A 20,707-nucleotide genomic window follows, 5' to 3' on the forward strand; every position below is an offset into this window, starting at 1 on the left:
GCATGGGGGGCGGAGCCCCTGGTAGGCCTAGGTAGGGGTACAGGGCCCCTAGGCTAGGTTAAGTGGGTTTATTAGGTTCGGTAGTGCCCTGAAAATCACTGTGGCTTTAAGGGGGGGGGGGTCGCAAGGGGGCGGAGCCCCCCCCCCCGGTATGGCTAGGTAGGGGTATAGGGGGAGGGGTGGTGAAAGGATAAGTATTCATTTATTGCAAATATCATTTGACGCCCCCCCCACCCAAAACCCCGGTTCCCACCTGGTGTCCCCCATAATTGTTGGGATGAAGTAGGGTCTCTCTGCATTACAACATAATATGAAACAAAAACAATAAAAACACGGTTACAAACACTGATTTTTCTGAAAAAACTTGTTGTTTTAACTCCAATTACATAGTAAATCTCTAAATTGGATGGTTTGCGGTCAAAATAAACGTTAAATCCGTTGGAACTACACTATTTCTGATGCAACAAATATATTTTTATTCCAGTTTCCCCATAATGGTTGAAACTGTAATTTTACCTATCCTCAATTCAAGAAATTTGTGCAGACATAACTTTAAATCTCCAAACGTAACAAAAAAATGCCTGTTTGTTTAAAGAATTTATGATGAAGGTTGATGCTTATATTAGGATATTGGGATAGTCCAAAGGGTTGTGACCTGGGAAGGTTTGTGACCTGGGAAGGTTTGTGACCTGGGAAGGGGGTTCGGGGGCTTGCCCCTGGTTAGGGGCTTAGACCTGGGAAATGGGTCTGGGGGCCTGCCCCAGTTAGGGGCTGTGACCTGGGAAGGGGGTCAGGGGGCTTGCCCACAGCTAAGGGTTGTGACCTGTTAGGTTAGGTGGGTTTGTTAGGTTCTGTGCCCTTTTACAAATCTCAAATGTGTTAAATAATCACGTTTGGCCTATGTTCAGCCACTTAAATGATCCATATAGTTTTCCAACTGGTTATCTTGTTCATATTTTGCATTTCTGACCATGATTATTGCTGTAAATTACTCCTTTATGACATTTCCCCACCCTGAAATCCCCGGTTTCCCACTCGGTTCCCTCATAACCTCTGGTAACACTACTGAATTGGTAATCATCTTTCTCATGCATGGTGCTTCTTAGCATCAAGTGTACTTTCTTATTATTTTTTGCTGGACAGTATGAAAGATGAGTAGGTTTTCACTATATATATATATATATATATATATATATATATATATATATATATATATATATATATATATATATATATATATTTTGGGCTCAAGCCATGACGTCCTGATGGAGGGTTCCTTCGGTAGCTACCTTGGGTATATTTAACTACAAGGATATTCCCAGAGAATTAAACCACAGGTTATCACAGAATTCTAACTTCTGGTGCGAGTATCCTAAAGGTTTCCCTCTAAGATATCGTATATCAACAGGGGACGTATGTATTAACACGCCACATAGCTATCTGCACCCCATATAGAGTTAACACTTCGATATGGAAAGGTGGAGAATAACTGGGGAGCCGTTTCACAGTTACACTCATCCGTGGCTGCTTTTGGTACTCGAAACGTAAACAAACGGGCGCCATTGCTAAATGACGTTACGTCCATCCTCATCCTTCTGCTTGTAGCGCCTTGCTCTAGACGGATTTCCACTTGTGCGATTTTCATCGACTTACATCGCCGTTATGTCTTTACCTTCAGCCTCGCCTTCTTCTGGAAAGTTGAGTACCAGGTCCCAGTATTGTTTAAATAAGCTCTAGCCGTAAAGTAACTCCTACTTTTCGTAAAATATTGTGTTTTGTGGCAGAGCTGTGCTGCTACCGGACGCACCATTTTATGGCGTCGCTGTTCCTTTGCATGCCTTATTTAGCTAGCCAGAACAGCTTTATCCGGCCTCTTAACTAATTGATATTGTTAGTTATTTAGTCTTCATAGCTAGGAACTACGTATATCGTGTTTTAACGCTCTACTATTCGGTCGTCGTTCGGCCCCATAATAGATCGCTAGCTTAGCCCCTAGGCTAGATAGCCTAGCACTTGTGTTTCTGCATGATATATTCCAGTGATCCTAGGTTAAGTTATGAAGATTGTGGCATTATTTATCATACTGTTAACTGTGATGTAAGTGTTTTTGCCTTCAGGGACCATATAGGGGATCGGTTTGATTGCGTTCCTTTCTAACCTAACCTAAATGTAGGAACCCTTATATGCTCCCTCAATCCCCTGCCTGCGGGCATTCCCTCTGTGTGGCCATGCTTCCCCTTCTATGTAGGGGAATCTTGTCCACAATCAGAGTATTTATCGCTTCTCCGTCTACCCTAAGGGAACGATCCCCCCTTAGGGTTGCGACCGAGAAAGAGGAACGGCTCTGCCCTTCCTCAGTTGCTTCCGGTTGGGTTACTCATCCCTTCCTGCAACTTGCGATGTGTCTTTCAGCCTACCTAGCCTGGGAATTAACACTCCTTATCTAGGTTAGGCTTTGGGGGGGCTAGTTCTGTACTTTTATAGTTTGAGACGGTACACTTGCACCATTCTCATTCTGGTTACCTATCCTAGGCTAGGGAGCGTTCTCCCTTTCCTTGGTGGCCGTTCTTGTACAGAGCCTCCTCTATGAAAGACCCCTCTTCTTCTCCCTCCCCAGCTATCCCTTTGGTGTAGGCTTGCCTATACACATATGTCCCTAGTCCTACAACTCCTCCCTTGGGTGGAGTGATAGGGCTATCTTGCTCTCCTGCCGAGCTGGCCGCTCTGGTACACATACCCTTCTTAGCATTCTATGGGGGTAGCCACTGGCAGCGGTTTGTCCAGCAGGGGGTTCCCCCTCTTAAGTGTACTCTAACCCTTCCTTGGGTTACCCTGGCACCCGGCCGACTGCCGGCCCCCTGGCATTGGATGCTAGGAGTATCTACTCCTGTCCTGTGTGCACTCTCTCCGGAGGGATGCCGGAGGCGGAGGGGTATGTGGTCTTACCCCTCCAATCCCTCCTTACCTTTCTCTCCATCTATCCTGGTGCCGGTCCATTGCCGCCTCTACTGCCGGCGATACCGCCTTACACTTTGGTGACACTCTTTCATAAGATACCCTCCCTCCTCTAAGTCGTCAGCCTTCCGTGTGCCGGGGGCTGCCGCCTTCCGTCGGCATACAGCCGATGTCCCAACCCTCCCTTTACCTAGTTTCAGCTGGCCGACCTTCGGGCCGGCCACCGGCGTACTGGCATTGATTGCCGGCGGTCTGGGTATACTGCCATATACTTAATTATCTTATGAACTGATCCAAGCTCACCAAGCCGTCAGCCTTCGGCTGCCAGAACCCCCGCCTCCCGCCGGCGACCCGCCGCTGTGCCGGCGGTCGCCAAGATGGTATTATGCTTAGATACTCAATATGTCTGTCTTGATGCCTTCCACCCTGCTGGATCGGCCTCCGGCGTGCCATCGGCCTGCCGGCGCCCTCCGGAGACGCCAAGGGACATGCACCACTTCTCATACTTGCCGACAACATGCCGACAGTCCTCACACTGCAGCCAGATGGCTTAGCCACTTCTATATATAGGTATTGTCTTACCATCTAAAATTGTGGCTGTGCTGTCTGATTGCACATTACAATATTCCAGCATACTCTGTGTGTCTTAGCACAGCCGACTGCCGGAACCTATATCTAATACGGGGTCTCCTATTACCCTTCTACCCCAGGGAACTGAGTGGTCTCAGTCCCTGATACACCTCGCAGGCAATTTCTGTTAGAAGCTTAGCTTCTACCCACCACGGGTTATCCACACGGATTTCCGTTTTGTGTCCTTCGGCCACAAAAGAAATTGCCTAATGATAAGGTTACGGTAACCGACTGGGCGGGATACACAAGTATGTGTCTATCTACTTCCTTTCCCGCTCCCTACCCTCAAACATTATAATACTTATGAATTATTCAATGTTAAATAAAATTTTGATTACTTAATCTTAATCTTAGAGTAATGTAAGTCATTCTTATGCCTTCCATGTACTCATGATCTCTTTCTTTTACAGGAGGAGTATATGAAGTGCGAAAGCAACTTCTGCGGAGTGAAACGCCCGGACTTCTACGGGCACAAGGCGTGTCGGACCCACGCCCCCTGCACCGCCAAGAGAGGCGACCTGAAATTCTGGGACCCGCAGCACTGTACAGTCTGCAAGAGTCGTCTGGTCGAAGCGTTCGACGATTCTCCTTCAGCGGAGGCAAGGGACAACGCTCGGGAGAAGCTACGCAAGTGGGTGCGTGGCTTCCAGAAGAACGCCACCGGACCGTATCTCGCCACCGAAGATTTGAGGGCCTTGCTGTTTCCGAAGGCATCAAAAGACTCAGTGGTCCCCAGTGATCAGATTCCCACCGTCCAGATAGTGGTGGAACCTTATATTGTTATGGCCCAGTCCATGCATGAGTGCCGTCTAGATTCTGACAACGCGGAACGTATGTCGGAAGTTTCGGAAGGAACAGAGAGGAACCTCATGGGCGAGGAGCTCGACTATGAGGAAGATCAGGTGGAATACCCTGATTCGGAGCATGAGGTCGCTCCCACTCCTACCCCCGCACCGACTCCTACACCGACCGAAGAATCCGCTCCTTCGACTTCGGCCACCCCGGATCCTCTCCCATCAGGCACTCAGGAGGTCTTCAAGATGCTTGAAGCCCTCATGGATAAAAAACTTTGCGAGACCCACGAGCTATTCAGGTCTAACTTAGGAAGTTTTAAACAACCGAAACGGATTTCGGTTAAGGACCTCCCTGCTTGCTCGGATACTAACCCATGGAGGTATGCCGAGCACATGCCGATCACCACTGGCAAGATCTTCATCAGTGAGAAGGTCGGCTCGATCGTGTTGGAAGAAGTGGAATTCTTCCCAAATTTCGAGGCTTATCCGGACTGTTACGTCCGGCTCAGGTCCGAACCCGCCTCTAAAGAAGAGACCGAACCGAAGGAGGTAATTGTGTTCGATCTCACGAAGGCCCAGGCTATGCCAGCCAATACGGTGAAGAGTAGGGGCTTCACCAATTCCAAGATGCCGGCGCTTAGCAAAAAGCACCCATCCTTTGTTGCGCCGAAGAATGCGACCTTCCCTTTATAGAAAAGGCCTTCACTGCGGTATTGAAAGCAGTGGAAGAAGGGAAACCTTGCCCTGTACTGGAGGAGTGCAGACCCTTCTCCCTTACTGTTCCCCCTGATGATAGACACTGGAAAGACGTCCAGTCAACATTCACAGTGGGGAAGTTAGAGCCTGACGTTGCCGGTCGTCAGTTTAATGAGGACCTCCCAAGGCTCAATGATCACCTCCTTCGTAGGGAACAAGATACGAAGGAGAGGCTTGCCGCATCGCTGTCCCTCCAGGTACAGCTTGAAGTCGTGGCCGGAGACACTAGAATCCCGGACTTCTACATGGTCCAAGCCAAAACGCATTTGGCAACGGTAATGAAGGACCTGTACAGCTTCACTAGGGCTCGCAGAGCCTGTCGTGAATTCGTGTTCGCGAACGCGACGGTGAAACACGAACCCCGGAGGCTGATTTCCTCCAATATCTGGGGTAAATACCTCTTTCCATCCTCCTTGGTGAAAGAGATCGCTGACAAGGCCGCCACGGAGAACAGGAACCTTCTCCATAAGTGGGGCATGTCGAAGAAAAGGAAATCCTTTCAGGACGATGGCCCTCAACCAAAGAGGAAATCTCAAAAACCCAAACCCCAGCAACATCAACAGAGACGGCAATTTCCGGGTTCCGCTACTCCCCAAGTGGCAGCTCAGCCACAACAGACCTTTCAGCTGGTCACCCAACCGGTGGTATCGCAGTCACCGGTCTTCACCCCTGCATTTGAGCAGCACACCACTACCTTTCGTCCCAAAGGTAGAGGCTCAAACAGAGGTTCCGGCAGAGATTCGTCTCGCCGCCCCTCCAGAGGCAGAGGAGGAAGGGAAGCTAGTGGCCGAAGTGGCAAACCCTCGGGAAACCAGAAGCAATGAAGTGCTTCCGGTGGGAGGAAGACTCCGCCAATTCCAGGATCGTTGGACCTTCGATCCCTGGGCACACAGCATCGTCAAGAAGGGACTAGGCTGGAGCTGGACACAACAACCCCCAGCCTTCCAGCAATTCTTCCAACAGTCAACCCCCCTCCTGGAAGAGTACGTCCTGGAACTCTTGAACAAGAAGGTGATCAGGAGGGTAAAGTCAACCAGGTTCCAAGGGAGACTATTTTGCGTCCCCAAGAAGGACTCCGACAAACTCAGAGTCATTCTAGACTTATCCCCCCTCAACAAGTTCATTGCGAACAACAAGTTCAAGATGCTGACTCTTCAACAAATAAGGACCCTCCTGCCTCAAGGGGCCTACACGGTCTCCATAGACCTGGCGGATGCCTACTGGCATGTTACAATGAACCATCACGCTTCCTCCTACCTAGGATTTCGACTCCAAAGGAAAAGTTACGCCTTCAGGGCCATGCCCTTCGGGCTCAATGTGGCCCCACGGATCTTCACCAAGCTGGCAGACGCCATCGTCCAACAGCTCCGCCTTCGCGGCATCCAAGTGATGGCTTACCTAGACGACTGGCTGGTCTGGGCGACATCGCCTGTAGATTGTGTACGATCCTGCAACAAAGTCACCCAGTTCCTAGAACATCTGGGATTCAAGATAAACGCTGAGAAATCTCGCCTCTCTCCAGATCAGAAGTTCCAATGGTTGGGAATCCATTGGGATCTTCAGTCACACCGCCTTTCCATCCCGCAGAAGAAAAGGAAGGAAATAGCAGGGTCTGTCAGAAAACTGCTGAAATCTAAACGGATCTCAAGACGACAGCAGGAACAAGTTCTAGGCTCTCTACAGTTCGCCTCTGTGACAAACCCAGTGCTTCGCGCACAGTTAAAGGATGCCGCGTGAGTCTGGAGACGTTCTGCATCCATCGTTCGAAGAGACCTCAAGAGACGGCTCCCAAACAGACTTCGGTTACTCTTAAAGCCGTGGTCGGAAGCAAAGGCCCTGAAAAGGTCCATTCCTCTTCAACACCCGCCTCCATCGCTCAACATCCACACTGACGCTTCACTGGAGGGTTGGGGAGGTCACTCCCACCAACGACAGGTTCAGGGAACATGGTCTCCCCTATTCAGGACGTTTCACATCAACATCTTGGAGGCCATGGCGGTCCTTCTCACCCTGAAGAAACTCTCTCCGCCTCCCTCGATCCACATCCGTCTGACTCTGGACATCTCGGTGGTAGTCAGATGTCTCAATCGTCAGGGCTCAAGATCGCCCCAGATAAATCAGGTACTTCTTCCAATCTTCCGTCTGGCAGAAAACAAGAAATGGCACCTGTCTGCAGTTCACCTACAAGGATTCCGCAACGTGACGGCGGACGCTCTATCACAGACAAACCCAATAGAGTCGGAATGGTCTGTAGACGCAAGATCATTCTCCTTCATCTCTCGCCAAGCCCCGAAACTTCAGATCGATCTCTTCGCAACGAGCGACAACAATAAACTTCCTCGTTATGTGGCCCCGTACGAGGACCCCAAGGCAGAAGCAGTGGATGCCATGTCACTGGATTGGAACGGATGGTCCAGGATATACCTGTTCCCTCCCCCCAACCTTCTGCTGAAAGTCCTCTCCAAACTGAGAACCTTCAAAGGGACAGCGGCCCTAGTGGCTCCCAAGTGGCCCCGGAGCAATTGGTACCCCCTGGTCCTGGAGCTGCAGCCCACGCTGATTCCCCTCCCGGGCCCAGTTCTCTCTCACCAAGTACAGAAGTCGACTGTCTTCGCTTCATCACTGAAAGTCAGGGACCTTCATCTCATGATTTTCTCTCCCTAGCTGCAAAGAAAAGGTTTGGGATCTCGAAGAAAAGTCTAGACTTCCTCGAGTAATACAAGACCGAATCCACACGACGGCAATACGAATCGTCCTGGAGAAAGTGGGTCTCGTTCGTCAAAGCGAAAAATACTACAGAAATCACCATTGATTTTTGCATGTCCTTCTTCATTCACCTTCATGGACAAGGCTTAACAGCCAACACGATTTCTACCTGCAAATCGGCTTTGACTAGACCACTACTGTACGCCTTCCAGATTGATCTGTCCAACGATATCTTCAATAAACTACCAAAGGCATGCGCTAGACTATGCCCAGCACCTCCGCCAAAACCTATCTCCTGGTCCCTGGACAAGGTGCTCCATTTTGCCTCTAACTTGGACAACGATTCGTGCCCTCTCAAGGACCTGACTCAAAAAGTTATCTTCCTTTTTGCTCTCGCCTCGGTAGCCCGAGTCAAAATAGTGGCATTATCAAGAGACGAGGGTCATATCCTGTTCGCAGATACAGGAGAACTTACCCTCTTCCCTGATCCGTCGTTTCTCGCAAAAAAAATGAATTACCCACCAAGAGATGGTGCCCCAGGAGAATCTGCCCCCTGAAGGAAGATGTCTCTCTATGTCCAGTGGAGAATCTCAAGGTCTATCTTTGAAGAACTTCAGACTTCGGTGGAGGTCAACTCTTCAAAGGAGAAACATCGGGTAGCGACCTGTCACTGAAACAACTAAGAGCGAAAATCACCTACTTCATTCGCAGAGCGGATCCTGACAGTACACCCGCAGGTCATGATCCTAGGAAAGTCGCGTCTTCTCTGAATTTCTTTCAGAGTATGGATTTCGAAAGCCTCAAGAGCTTCACAGGATGGAAATCGTCGCGCATTTTCTACAAGCACTACGCAAAGCAAGTGCATGAAGTTAAATATTTCGTGGTAGCCGCAGGTAGTGTTATGAAACCTGCCGTTTAACTCTGCATAGAACAGCGAGTTACTTGGGACTTTAACTCTACGGGTGCCTGTGTTGACCCTTGTGTGATACATAGTGATTTCATGGACACTTAGTGTTTCTAATAGACTGTTCTTATCAAGGTGAAATGTCATAGACTTCACATGAGTGCCACATGCCCTAGGGCATGATGTGTTTTTTCCTTGAAAAAGACTGACGTTCCTCTGGAACTTGTGTTTCTAAAAGTGAAATTTCTTTCAGATTCAAGATTGAAGTCTTTTATTTTCTATGTACATTATTCTTATTATTGTAAATTAACTTTACACCTTTTATTGCAATTATTATCACTATAACCTGCAATCTATGAAATAAAATGTCTATTTTATTACATGTGCGTCTCTCTCCGCTCCTATTACCATTATGAAATACATGATTGTCATAGTTTCATTTACCCCTTTCCTTTGGAATGAGAAGAATAATATAAATTGTCTGTATTATATACTCACTCATGCTGTGTAATATTCCTACTTGAATACTTACCTTCGTCCTGCCTTCGAGACCAGATTGATCTCTCATCAATGGTGTATAGTGATTAATTATCACTTGTCTATACTTGAGAATATTCCTACCCAAATATTAACCTTCTGTCTTGTCTCCGAGTCCTGCACGAACTCTCCGCAGTGTGAGTAGCCCTTCGATGACCACTTCGGATTTTGGTATGATCCAACGGGACTTCTCTGCCAGGGGGGACAGGAAGCTGGATCCCCACGGAACCTCTACCGAGGACACATTACATACCTCTATTCGGAGCCCTTGGCACTTACTTTAAAAAAAGGGGAAATTTTCCACGATACATTAATTCTCTGGTACACTTCCATCAGGACGTCATGGCTTGAGCCCAAAAAACGGATTTTGAGCGAAGCGAAAAATCTATTTTTGGGTGATATAGCCATGACGTCCTGATGGACCCTCCCGTCTATTCTAGTCCAGCCTTTCAGGCCCCGCCCTATCCTGCTGTATCATGGAGATTAGCAAGGAGCTGGCATCAGGATGAGGACGGACGTGACGTCATTTAGCAATGGCGCCCGTTTGTTTACGTTTCGAGTACCAAAAGCAGCCACGGATGAGTGTAACTGTGGAACGGCTCCCCAGTTATTCTCCACCTTTCCATATCAAAGTGTTAACTCTATATGGGGTGCAGATAGCTATGTGGCATGTTAATACATACGTCCCCTGTTGATATACGATATCCTAGAGGGAAACCTTTAGGGTACTCGCACCAGAAGTTAGAATTCTGTGATAACCTGTGGTTTAATTCTCTGGGAATATCCCTGTAGTTAAATATACCCAAGGAAGCTACCGAAGGAACCTTCCATCCGGACGTCATGGCTATCTCACCCAAAAATAGATTTTTCGCTTCGCTCAAAATCCGTTATATATATATATATATATATATATATATATATATATATATATATATATATATATATACATATATATATATATAACGGATTTTGAGCGAAGCGAAAAATCTATTTTTGGGTGAGATAGCCATGGCGTCCTGATGGAAGGATCCTTTTTGGTAGCTTCCTTGGGTAATCACTACTAGGATTTTCCCAGAGAATTAAACCACAGGTTATCACAGAATTCTAACTTCTGGAGCGAGTATCCTAAGGGTTTCCCCTAAGACATCGTGTATCAACAGGGGACACGCATGTATAAACGTGCCACATAGCTATCTGCACCCCATATAGAGTTAACGCTTCAATATGGCGGACAGGGAGTGGCTGGGAGCTGAGCCGCAGCCAATCTAGACGTGGCGATATCGGTACTCGCGATGTAAACAGACGGACGCCATTGCTTTTGATGACGTCACGTCTGTCCTCATTCCGAAAGTCTGGAGCTCGCTCATCACCATGATACAGCGGCGCAGGGCGGGACCTGATAACAGACAGGGTGGGTCCATCAGGACGCCATGGCTATCTCACCCAAAAATAGATTTTTCGCTTCGCTCAAAATCCGTTTTTTGGGCTCAAGCCATGGCGTCCTGATGGAAGAGTACCAGAGAATTAGTGTATCGTGGTAGACTTTTTCCCCTTTATAAGTGAGTGCTAAAACATTGAGCCGAGAGCATAGTGGTCTATACTAGAGCTACCGTGAGGCAGTTGCCTTCCTGCCCCCCTGGCATGGAAGTCCCCACGGGCTATGCTGAGATCAAAGTGGTCATGGGAAGGCTATTCATATAGGCTGAAGGAACAATGAGATCCATAAGATAAGTCAGAGCGATTTGGTAATCGCGTCGAAACAAACTTGAAGAAGTGGTGGTTGTACACTTCGTGCATGGAGTTGACTCATCTTCATAATTGAGTAAGTATTCGCTAAGGAAACTTACTTGCTCTATATAAATAAATGCCCGGAGTAAATCCTGGCATTTTCCTTAACCAAGAATAAAGGGTAATAAAAACTATGACAATTAGTATATTTCATAGTAAGAAAGGAGCAAGGGAGACGCACCAGTAATAAAATAGACATTTTATTATATAATTGCAGGTAAATCAATACATGTCATGCAATAATTAGTAAAAAACATTTACATTGATAAAAATGTACATAGTCATAAAGGCGTGCTCTTGAGTCTGAAAGGGAAGAATCAAGTATTAGTAGGCACTCGTTCTACGGAACGTTAGTCTTTATGTAACACACGTCATGCACGTGGCATGTAGCACTCATGTGGTAATCTACTATGACATTTCACCTGAGGTAAGAACAGTTAAAGAAAACACAAGGTGGTTTCTGCTTCACTACGTATCACTTCAGGGTCAACATAGGCACCCGACGAGTTAGAGTCCCTAATAACTCACTGTTCTAAGCAGAGTTCAGAGCAGGTTTCATAACACTACCTGCGGCTACCACAAAATGTTTCACTTCGTGCACTTGTTTCGCATAATGTTTAAAGAAAACACGCGAGGATTTCCAGCCTGTATAGTTCTTGAGGCTTTCGAAATCCATACTCTGAAAGAAATTCAGAGACGAAGCGACTTTCCTAGGATCATGACCAGCGGGTGTACTGTCTGGATCCGCTCTGCGAATGAAGTAGGTGATTTTTGCTCTCAATTGTTTCAGTGACAGGTCGCTGCCCGATGTTTCTCCTTTGAAGAGTTGGCCTCCACCAAAGTTTGAAGTTCTATGAAGATAGACCTTAAGGCTCTCTACTGGACATAGAGAGGCATCTTCCTTCAAGGGGCATATCCTCCACGGGCCCCATCGTTTGGTAGGTAATTCGTTCTTTGCGAGAAACGTCGGATCAGGGAAGAGGGAGAGGTCTCCTGAATCGTTGAAAACGATATGTCCCTCTTCTCTAGATAGTGCCACTATTTCGCTGACTCGGGCTCCCGAAGCTAGAGCGAAGAGAAATATAACTTTCTGAGTCAGGTCCTTGAGAGGGCATGAATCATTGTCCAAGTTGGAGGCAAAGTGGAGAACTTTGTCTAGAGACCAAGTGATTGGTCTCGGAGGAGGTGCCGGTCGTAAACGGGCACAGGCCTTCGGTAGTTTGTTGAAGATGTCGCTAGACAGATCTATTTGGAAGGCGTATGACAAAGGTCTAGTCAAGGCCGATTTGCAAGTAGAAATCGTGTTGGCTGCCAAGCCTTGTCCATGAAGGTGAATGAAGAAGGACATGCAAAAATCTATGGGGATTTTCGAGGGGTTCTTTGCCTTGACGAAGGAGACCCATTTCCTCCAAGACGATTCGTATTGCCTTCTCGTGGATTCGGTCTTGTATTCCTCGAGGAAGTCTAGACTCTTCTTCGAAATCCCAAACCTTTTCTTAGCGGCTAGGGTGAGAAAATCATGAGATGAAGGTCCTTGATTTTCGATGATGAAGCGAAGACAGTCGACTTCTGTATTTGCTGGAAGAGAACTGGGTCCGGGAGGGGGATCAGCGTTGGCTGCATCTCCAGGATCAAGGGGTACCAGTTGCTGCGGGGCCACTAGAGCTGCTGTCCTTTTGAAGGTTCTCAATTTGGAGAGGACTTTCAGCAGAAGATTGGTGGGAGGGAACAGGTAAATCTTGGCCCATCTGTTCCAATCCAAGGTCATGGCGTCCACCGCTTCCGCTTTGGGGTCCTCGTACGGGGCTACATATCGAGGAAGTTGATGGTTGTCGCTCGTTGCGAAGAGGTCGATCTGGAGTTCTGGGACTCTGTGAGAGATGAAGGAGAATGATCTTGCGTCTAGAGACCATTCCGACTCTATCGGGTTTGTCCGAGATAGAGCATCCGCTGTCACATTGCGGAATCCTTGTAGGTGAACTGCAGACAGGTGCCATTTCTTCCTTTCTGCCAGACGGAAGATTGTCAGGAGCACCTGATTTATCTTGGGCGATCTTGAGCCCTGGCGATTGAGACAACGCACTACCACAGAGCTGTCCAGGGTCAGGCGAATGTGTATCGACGGGGGCGGGGAGAGTTTCTTCAGCGTCAGAAGAACCGCCATGGCCTCCAAGATGTTGATGTGAAACGTCTTGAATAGGGGAGACCAAGTGCCTTGAGCCTGTTTTTGGTGGGAGTGACCTCCCCAACCCTCCAACGAAGCATCCGTATGGATGTTGAGAGATGGAGGTGGGTGTTGGAGAGGAAGGGACCTTTTTAGGGCCCTCGCTTCTGACCACGACTTTAGAAGAAGTCGAAGTCTGCTTGGGAGCCGTCTCTTGAGGTCTCTTCGAGCGATGGATGCGGAACGTCTCCAGACTCCCGCTGCATCCTTTAGCTGTGCACGGAGCACTGGGTTTGTGATCGAGGCGAACTGTAGAGAGCCTAGAACTTGTTCCTGCTGGCGTCTCGAGATCCGTTTGGATTTTAACAGTCGCTTGACAGACCCTGCTATTTCCTTCCTTTTCTTTGCTGGAATGGAAAGGCGGTGTGACTGAAGATTCCAGTGGATGCCTAACCATTGGAACTTCTGAGCTGGAGATAGACGAGACTTTTTCGCGTTTATCTGGAATCCCAGGTGTTCGAGAAACTGGGTAACTTTTCTGCAGGATTCTATACAATCCTCGGGCGAGGGCGCCCACACTAGCCAGTCGTCGAGGTAGGCCATCACCTGGACGTTTCGGATGCGGAGCTGTTGTACTACTGCGTCCGCTAGCTTTGTGAATATCCGAGGGGCATGGCCCGGAAGGCATAGCTTTTCCGTTGGAGTCGGAATCCTAGGTAGGAGGAAGCGTGATGGTTCATTGGTATGTGCCAGTATGCGTCCGCCAGGTCTATCGAGACCGTGAAAGACCCTCGAGGCAGGAGGGTTCTGATCTGCTGAAGAGTCAGCATCTTGAACTTGTTGTTCGATATGAATACGTTGAGGGGGGATAAGTCCAGAATGACTCTGTCTGTCTGAGTCTTTCTTGGGAACACAAAACAGTCTCCCTTGGAACCTTGTGGACTTCACCCTTCTTATCACCTTCTTGGTCAAGAGGTCTAGCACATATTCTTCCAGGAGGGGGGTTGAACGTTGGAAGAATTGCCGGAAGGTTGGGGGTGGTTGCGCCCAGCTCCAGCCCAGACCTTTCTTGATGATGCTGTGTGCCCAGGAGTCGAAGGTCCAGCGATCCTGGAAGTGGCGGAGTCTTCCTCCCACCAGAAGCACTTCATTTCTTCTGGGGTCCCGAGGACTTGCTGCCTCGGCCGCTAGCTCCCTGTCCTCCTCTGCCTCTGGAGGGCCGGCGAGAGGAATCTCTGCCGGAACCCCTGCCTGAGCTTCTACCCTTGGGACGAAAGGTAGTGGAGTGCTGCTCGAAGGCGGGGTTGAAGGCCGGTGATGAGGACAAAACCGGCTGTGGGACCAACTGAAAGGTCTGTGGCGGCTGAGCGGCCACTTGGGGAGTAGCGGGTGCCGGAAACTGACGTCTGTGCTGACGTTGCTGGGGTCTATGCTTCGACTGCTTCCTCTTAGGCTGAGGACCGTCATCCTGAGAGGGCTTTCTCTTCCTAGACATGCCCCATTTGTTGAGAAGGTTCCTGTTCTCAGATGCGGCCTTGTCTGTGATCTCTTTCACTAGATCAGACGGGAAGAGGTACTTGCCCCAGATGTTGGAGGCAATTAGTTTCCGGGGTTCGTGTCTGACAGTGGCACTGGAGAACACGAATTCTCTGCAGGCTCTACGAGCTCGCATGAAATGGTACAGATCCTTGACTAAGGTTGCCATATGAGATTTGGCAAGGACCATGTAATGGTCAGGGACTCTGGTGTCACCAGCCATTACGTCCATCTGGACCTGGAGAGTGAGAGATGCTGCCAGCCTCTCCTTCGTTTCCTGTTCCCTACGAAGGAGGTGTTCGTTTAGCTTGGGTCCGGATACGCCTCAAAGCGGGGGAAGAACTCCACTTCTTCCAGGGGTATGGAACCGATCTTATCGCTGACGAAGATCTTGTCATCAGCGATGACCATATGCTCGGCGAACCGCCACGGATTGTCGCTCGAGCATGCGGGGAGGTCCTTGATGGAGATTTTGCGAGATTCCTCGGAACCTCCCATCGACCGAATGATCTTGTGAGTTTCTTGGAGCTTCTGCTCCATCACGGATTCAATGAGCCGAATCATATCCTGTGCCGTAGGTAGAGGAGTCGTGGTGGAGGACGTAGACGGGAGAGACACTTCCGTCGGTGTAGGAGTAGGAGGGGGGATGGAGGGAGGGGCATCCTCCTTATCGGACTCGGTATATACTACCCGGTCCTCTTCTTCATCATCCTCCCCTTCACCCTGGGCCATAAGGGTTTTCTCGGTGTCCTCCGAGATCTCTGACATGTGTTCATCATGTTCTGAATCCAGGTGACAATCATTCATGGACTGAGCCATGACAGTATCAGGTTCCACTGTGATCTGGACGACGGGGATCTGTTCGACTGGGACCACTGAGTCTGGTGAGGCCTTTGGGAACAGCAAAGACCTCATTTCTTCTGTGGCTAGGTATGGTCCAGTGACGTTCTTTTGAAAGCCACGTACCCACTTGCGTAGGTTGTCCCGAGCAGTGTCCCGAATCTCCGCTGAGGGAGGCTCATAGAATGCTTTCTGTAGGCATTCTTGGCAGACCGAACAGGTGGTGGGGCCCCAGTACTTGAGATCCCCTCTCTTGTGAGCACAAGGGGCGTGTGTCCTACACGCCGTGTGTCCATAGAAGTGTGGACGACGGACCGCGCAGAAGTCGTGGTCACACTTGACGTACTCCTCCTGTAAAGGAAAGAGACGATGAGTATTGTAGAGTCATAATATGGCTCGTATATAAAGTTAATTATTAACAAGTTAATATTAACATAAGTTAATTGTGATGCACAGAAGGGTGGGTGAAAGGAGATAGACGCATGCCTCGTGTAACCCGCCCGGCTGGTTGCCGTAGCATCAGACAGTCCCAGGTGGCCGTAGGCCTCCATGGAAGGTGTCTTGATAATGGGAATTCCATTTAGAATTACCATATTATAGACTAGGCTTGAAATCTTATCAAGAAAGTCTGGGGATCATGAGATCCTAGTAAGGTTCCGGCAACCAGACGTGCCAATTACACGTAGCGTGCTGGAAAGATGAAACACGCAAGAAGACCGAGTGAAAACTGAACAAAATGTACGATTCCGTACCAGTTTGTCTGCGTTAACAAGCCGTCTAGGTGCGGTTTTTAGGAGCTATCGCTAGTAAAGATAGCTGAGAGAAGGGGTGCAAGGCATCTTGCCGCCTCCGGACGGGTCCGGCATACCCCCGGCACGCCGGAAGCCGCTCGAGCAGAGTTTCTGGCATTCAAGAATGATCATTCTATGGTCAAAAGAAGCCAGGGTGGCGGCAGCCGGTAGCGGCGGCCGCCGGCAAGGAGCGGCGGTTCCGGCAGCCGGAGGCAGTCGGAGGGTGACAGGGTTAAGGATAAAGGAGCATAGCCGGGGCCGGGGGCCGGCTGCTAGTGCCGGCACTCCGGGAGGGGTCGGCAGTGTGCCGAGGCTATGAGGGAATGGAGAGGCCACGGCGGTAAGCCGGCGGCCGGCGGCGATCCCCCGGCACTCGGGGGAAGGCGGCAAGGATAAGGAAGTCACCCGTAGCGGCGGTAATGCCGGGGTAGAGGCGGCAAGGGACAAGCACCAAAGATGGAGGTGGGATGGCAAGGCTGTACTAGCCTAGTCAAGACACCTCTGGAAAAGGTACCACCATGATAGAGGTGAATCTATCATCCTAAGCAGGGGCCGCAATGGCCGGGGGCTAAGGCAGTCCAAGAGAGGACAGGGTGTACCCAAAGAAGGGGTGGAGACTCTTCATGTCGACCAAATGATAACTGACTCCATAGCACTATGGAGGGTCTATGTATCAGAGCGGACAACACTGGGAGCACCACGGGGTCCAGCACTCCAGCCTAGGGTGGAGTGTAGGACAGGGGACATATGAAGCCTAACCTACTGGTAGGTTAGGCTAGGCAAGAGATAGGTTGGGGGGGGGGAAAGGGTCTTCTTATAAGAAAGGATGGGTTATGCACCAGAGCGGCCACCTAGGAAGGGAGATGCTCACCCTAACCTATAGTAGGTGGACCAACTGAAAAACGGTGCACGCGTATATTTCAGCAAGGTACATAAACCAGCCCTCCCAACCTAACCTGGATTAGGGTTGTTAGACCCTAATCAAGGAAGGGAGAAGACGTATCGCAAGGAAAAGGTCAAGGACCGATTCAGCTTAAAGGAGGTGATCCTACCTTTAAGGTCCGCAACACTAAGGGAGGGGTCATTCCCTTAGGTGGGGAGGCGATACAGTACTCTGAGGAGTCTTGTCCTATCACATGTAATAGGATACAAGATTACCAGAGGGAAGCCCTAGGGCTAGGGATGAAGAGAGCATATAGGGGTCCTATCATAAGGTTAGGTTAGCAAGGCACTCAAGATAACCTACCTGCTATATGGTCCCTGAAGGCGAAAAACACTTGCATCACTGTCAATGGTATTGTAAAATAATGCCAAAATCTTCATAACTAACACTAGGATCACTGAAATATCATGCATTAACACTGGTATAGGCTCACTGGCCTAGGGGCTAATCAAAGCCTACTGGTATGGGGTCAGCGAAGACCCTAACTAATGCGTCAAAAACACGATATAAAGTTCCTAGCTATGAAGACTAAATAACTAATAGCGCTGATTAGTAATTTATATACCGGTAAGGCTGTTGCGGCTAACTAAATAAGGCATGCAAGCAACAGCAGCGTCATAAAATGGCGCTGACCGGTCTGGCAAAGCTCTGCCACAATTATGCAAATATCTCGAAAAGTAAGATTTACTTTAAGGCCAGAGCTTATTTAAACAATACCTAAACCTTTGTACTCAACTTTCCAGAAGAAGGTGAAGCTGAAGGTTGAGACATAGTGAGGATGCAAGTAGATAAAGTCGCACAAAGGGAAAAATACGTCCAAGCGAGCGAGCTACTAGCAAAGGAATGGGCCAATGGGGACAGACGTGACGCAGTGTTGCCGTTTTGTCAAGAAGGAAATCCCACAAATGGGACCCAAAAACCCCACAGATTCCCACAAAGTATTCTCAGGCTCCCACAAAATATCCCATGAATAATTGTTTTTTTTTCAAATTTACTGTAAATTCGATTTCCCTTGAACACATCATTCAGTGATAGGAAATCTAAGTGCTCTATATTTTCAAAAGATATATAGATAAGATAAGTTTTGGAATTCCCCGCTTTATTTTGAAAATATACAGTAGGCCTACTGGCTAACAAGGGCTATAGGGTGCCACAATTACAATTATCCTTGGATAAAACAGCAACAAAGATATTCCTTAGAAATTGAGACAATAAGAATTAACATGTGCACGAAGAAAAGCAATAATCAATAATAGCTAGAAAGCCTAAACACAACAAATTGACATCAGTATTCCTCTTCGTCCTCATCTGCTAAAACCAGCAAATCACTGTTACATTCCTCGTATTCAATTACATCCTTAGCCATAAAATTTTTTACCATATCAATAGGTGGCTCATAAGTTATACAAGTGTCATTTTGAAGCTTTAGGCCATACCTTATTTGCAAAATTGCCTCTACGTTCCATACAACCAGGTGGTTCCTCAACTTATTGTGTACTACGTTCATTTGAGAAAATATCCTCTCGACCGAGGCATTAGAGAATGGCAGTGAAAGAAGTGCCAAGTCCAAGGATGAAATATTAGGAAATCTTTTCTGGCCTATTGAATTGCTCTTTTCGTTAATTAATGCCCAGAATGAAAAAAAACTCTTTCATGCAATCTTGAGGCCATTCTCTGAACCATAAAGCCTGCCATTCATTCTCAACTTGGTCTATATCATTAAAAGTTGACCTATTCTTTGCAGCTAATGGGGATATGTTATCTTTGCTCTGAGAGGTAGCATGTTTAGGGTGCAGTTTTCCCAACATTAATAAGTTCTGCATTGTTCTTTAACATGCGTAATTTGAGTTTCTTTAAGAATACATTTTAATGCAGCTGTTCTAAACTCAAATCCAAAATTAATAAAAGACACCGGCATCATATAATCTAAAATTTTAGCCCAGGAAGTTGTTCAACTGGACACTTTGCAAGATGAGTAGGCTCTAGTATCTACAATTATTTGCATTATATTTCTATACATGATCAATAGATCTTGAGTTAATATCGTAACATCAGCCCTTTTAGCTTGGAACAGCTTATTTACCCCGACTAATTCCTTCAACACCTTCCTAACAAACAGGAAATATAGTTCATTATGAGGGTCTTTATAAGCATCTCTCAATACTTTCGCCATGTGACAACGTTCTGTAGATGCTACTATCTGAAAATGAAGCCTCAGTGCATCCCATTGGTCAATAATAACACTCATAGCCTCTAACCGCGCTAACCAACGAGTTGCTGACATCCCTGGTATCTTTTTTGGTTTTTTACTCTCGAGAGTCTGGTATATTTCATTTCTGAATACGTTTAGGACTATTTGAAAACCAATTATGTGACTCACAAATAATGAACTCTAACGCTGTTGGAAGCACTTCAGAGGCTTTGCTGGCAGCAAATGTAGAGAGTGACAGATACACTTAAATACAGTCAAGTCAGGGTTGTCATTTTTCAGCAGGGTTACAAGGGAATGGTGAGAGCCTATTATCAAGCTGGCACCATCACATCCTATGCCTGCCATTTTCTTAAACTGCAATCTATCCTCCTCCAAACATTTCTCACAGTTGCATTAAGTGTGTTTGCTGAGCAGTCTTACAATGGAACCAATCGATAGAATGTATCTACCACTACTTTTTGTTTTACTCTGAAATAGCGAATACTAAGTGATAGACACGAAATGTTGGCTTCATTCGTGCTTTCATCAAGCTGAAATTACTTTCTCCAATATAATTTCTCAGGTATTTAGCAAAGCTGGGTGCAATAACATTTCTTTGTAACCTACCACATTTTGTTCTGTGCAACTTTAAACCTTGAAGACATACAGATTTTTTGTCTAAATGTGGCAGTAATTCTCCCAAATGATCTATCGAGAAGTTAGAAGAATGCTCTGTAATATATATGCAACTTTCAGTTCGGCAACTCTCGTAGGATCTTGAACTTGTGGGACCATGGACTGAGCTATGGAAGGTTGCTGAATAGTAGAGCGAGCCTTTACTATTTCAGAATGCTTTCCACTTTCCTTGTGACCAACAATAGACTTGATATGTGCTTGGAAGACAGAGCCAGTACAAACCTTGCAGCGAGCTTTTGTTGAATCCCCTTCTACAGACTGTATATATATATATATATATATATATATATATATATATATATATATATATATATATATATATATATATATGGGGAACGGGAAAGAAGATAATATTTCTGTCGACGTATCATTCGTATTATCATGGAATAAGTGGTCATACGCACCAAAAGGAGAATCAGACAAAAATAAATAAGTAGTATAAGATTATTAAATATAACTTTCTCATGGTAGTAACA

The 20,707-nt window shown here is 47.5% G+C and overlaps 1 pseudogene; it reads right to left on the minus strand.

The window, feature by feature from the left end:
• Window positions 1-18,437: 18,437 nt before the first annotated feature.
• On the minus strand, window positions 18,438-20,477 carry LOC137658266 (uncharacterized; annotated as a pseudogene).
• Window positions 20,478-20,707: the final 230 nt, after the last annotated feature.

The sequence above is a fragment of the Palaemon carinicauda genome, chromosome 19 (assembly GCF_036898095.1).
Source record: "Palaemon carinicauda isolate YSFRI2023 chromosome 19, ASM3689809v2, whole genome shotgun sequence".
NCBI classification, from domain to species: domain Eukaryota; kingdom Metazoa; phylum Arthropoda; class Malacostraca; order Decapoda; family Palaemonidae; genus Palaemon; species Palaemon carinicauda.